This window comes from Penaeus japonicus, unplaced genomic scaffold (assembly GCF_977035675.1).
Source record: "Penaeus japonicus unplaced genomic scaffold, GWHDUDI00000001_assembly GWHDUDI00000004, whole genome shotgun sequence".
NCBI classification, from domain to species: Eukaryota; Metazoa; Arthropoda; class Malacostraca; order Decapoda; family Penaeidae; genus Penaeus; species Penaeus japonicus.
In genome coordinates, this window is record NW_028234406.1 from 23,062,278 (window position 1) to 23,064,777 (window position 2,500).

Sequence of the window (2,500 nt, forward strand, 5' to 3'; positions counted from 1 at the left end):
AAATTAATTGTAATGGTCATGGGAGTACAATGATCAACATTGAATTTTCACTTGTTACTATTATTACTCTGTATTAAGCAATCCTCTTTAGAAAATTCACGGATCACTACTCAAAATCTCATTACTTTTCAAGATATAGTATTACCACATTAAATCTTGTTGCTTCTGCCAATAGAACAGGTGAATCAAGAATGTGAAAGCTCTATTATATGTGATTTTATGGACTCTTCTATGGATAAATGGCACTAATCATCCATGGAAATGTGGAATGGTTAGAGCATTTATTTCTCAGATGTAGACATTTTACTCCATTGCCCATATTGGGTAAAATATAAAGAGTAGTTGGAGTGGTATCACAGACATTGGGATCCAGTAGATTGTATGTAGAAGGATTATTCATTTTTTATGGAAAGCAGTTATTCAGATTTCAATATTCTAATATCTTTGTTTAAGGTTGTTAAAAGATAAAAAAATCAATTTGATGTGAGAATCCAATTATTCTTTTTAGATTTTGAGACTACTAGTCTTTATCTTGAGTATGTGGATGTACTTGTTAATGTACACATGCATTATACAACTCCCTTCATTTCTAGCAGAAAGACATATGATTTGATTTGATATGATGCTTAAATATAAAAATTGTTAAGAGTAAAATCTTTGTGATTATGGTACTCATGAACTGTCTTAAATGTAGAATTTTTTGAAAAAGTGAAGGCAGGGAGTCGTCATATTTTTATGACAATAATATTTTTGTTTTTAAAGTTAACAGGTTTTGAATTTCCAGTACAAAGACTAGTAAGATGAATAAAACAATTTGAAGTTGTAATTTAAACAATTCTAACTTGTCTGCAGTGTTATATCGAAACCTATGGGGATATGTGAGAAGAGCATTTATTTGATCTCCATGTTCATGTGATAAATTTTGTTTAAGTTAAAAAAACTAATGTTAAATACATTCACATACTCTCAGAGGCTGCAAGTCTCAATTGGCAGGTTTTAGACAAGTTGTTATTTTATAGTATTTCACAAAGAGTGACCTGAAGACCCAGAACTATTTGATACAAGTGAATCCCCTCCTCTGGAAAATTATTAACAACTTCATATATTGTGAATATAAGGTTATTGTGCTTATTGTTTACTACCCATGTACATGCAGTGGTTTCTGTGTGTAACTGAGCAGTCATTACTCCTATAGGCTATGTGAATATGATTAGTGTGATATCTTTCAATTTGAAAAATGGGTCACTTCAGTATCTCACTCTTAATAAACTTTTTTCAAGCTAGTGTACTAAATTTTGTGGTTGAATATGAAACCCTTATAAACTTTCAACTTGTTTGATTTTTTTTATAACTTGTGAATGCTGCAAATTATAAGTTAGATAAAAGCTTTGTGTTAGGCGTGCACCCAACCATTGTAAATGTTGATGTGGTACCTAGTGTTATTCTAGCAGAGACTCAGAACCATTGTTAATGATATATTGAATAATTAGATATAAAATCAAAGGCAGACCCAAGTGAAACAATAAAGGAATCAATAATAAAACAAAGAAATGCCAATAATTGGATATAAGGTATGTCAATGACTTACAAAAGACTCAAACACACACACACAAAAGAGCTGATCCTTAAAAATAGACCTGAATTCCCTGGACCTTCCTTTGGGTGCATGTTGAAGACTCCTAAGATCTTGGTAAAAGTCATGAATATATGATAGGTTTCAGTGTTGTTGCTCAATGGCATTGCACTGGCATAACTATAAGAAATGTATTTTTGACAGTTGATAATAATTGTGCACTGCATACTTCATAAGTGTATAATTCTTCATTGCAATAAAGTTACTACCATGATCTTGGGATCCTAAAGTTTTCCAGCACTCCAATGATCCGGACAGTAGGATCAACAGTATATTCTTGGCAGTATTATAACCTTTACTATTAAGGCCAACAAAGCATTAAATGCCAACATGAACTGTTGTTCTAGCTATAACAGCAATTATATATATAGATAGGTATATATATATATAAAGCTGCATGCATCATAGCAATGATAAATTATTTTCCTTTGTAACCATTTAAAAAAGCACTCTGACAAATTTTATTTGTCATGAATTTATAACTTGGTATCTTAATTTTTTTCGTTACACATGGGTCTTATTGACCTTGTACTTCCAAGAACACCACAATCACTAAAGATCTGGCAGGTAAGATTGTCTTTAAATAAGATAACAAGTGTATCAAGAAACTTTGTGTTGGTAACTTCTTGATGAGTCATCGTACTATCTTCTCAAAGCTTCATATTCACAACACGGAGATATCTTTCCTGAAAGTTGAATGACCAAGGAGACAGAGCAAGATGCACAAGAATGCATGTAATCAATCATCAGCACAGTAGTGTGATCAAGGCATACAATACAGTACAATCAACTCTAACATCAATGTTAACTGAAGTAAAATATGCATGATGGTTGAGGAGGCCACGTTACATTACATATCATCACTAT

General features: G+C 31.8%; 1 protein-coding gene across 6 annotated transcripts in view; it reads left to right on the plus strand.

Moving 5' to 3' along the window:
• Positions 1–2,500, plus strand: part of LOC122262048 (excitatory amino acid transporter) — a 98,079-nt gene that overhangs the window by 95,312 nt on the left and 267 nt on the right. For all 6 annotated transcript variants that reach the window (XM_043029946.2, XM_086536367.1, XM_043029947.2 and 3 more), the window contains one exon: positions 1–2,500. This exon is cut by the window's left edge and continues 1,220 nt beyond it; it is cut by the window's right edge and continues 267 nt beyond it. The gene's annotated coding sequence lies outside the window, so the exon portion shown is untranslated.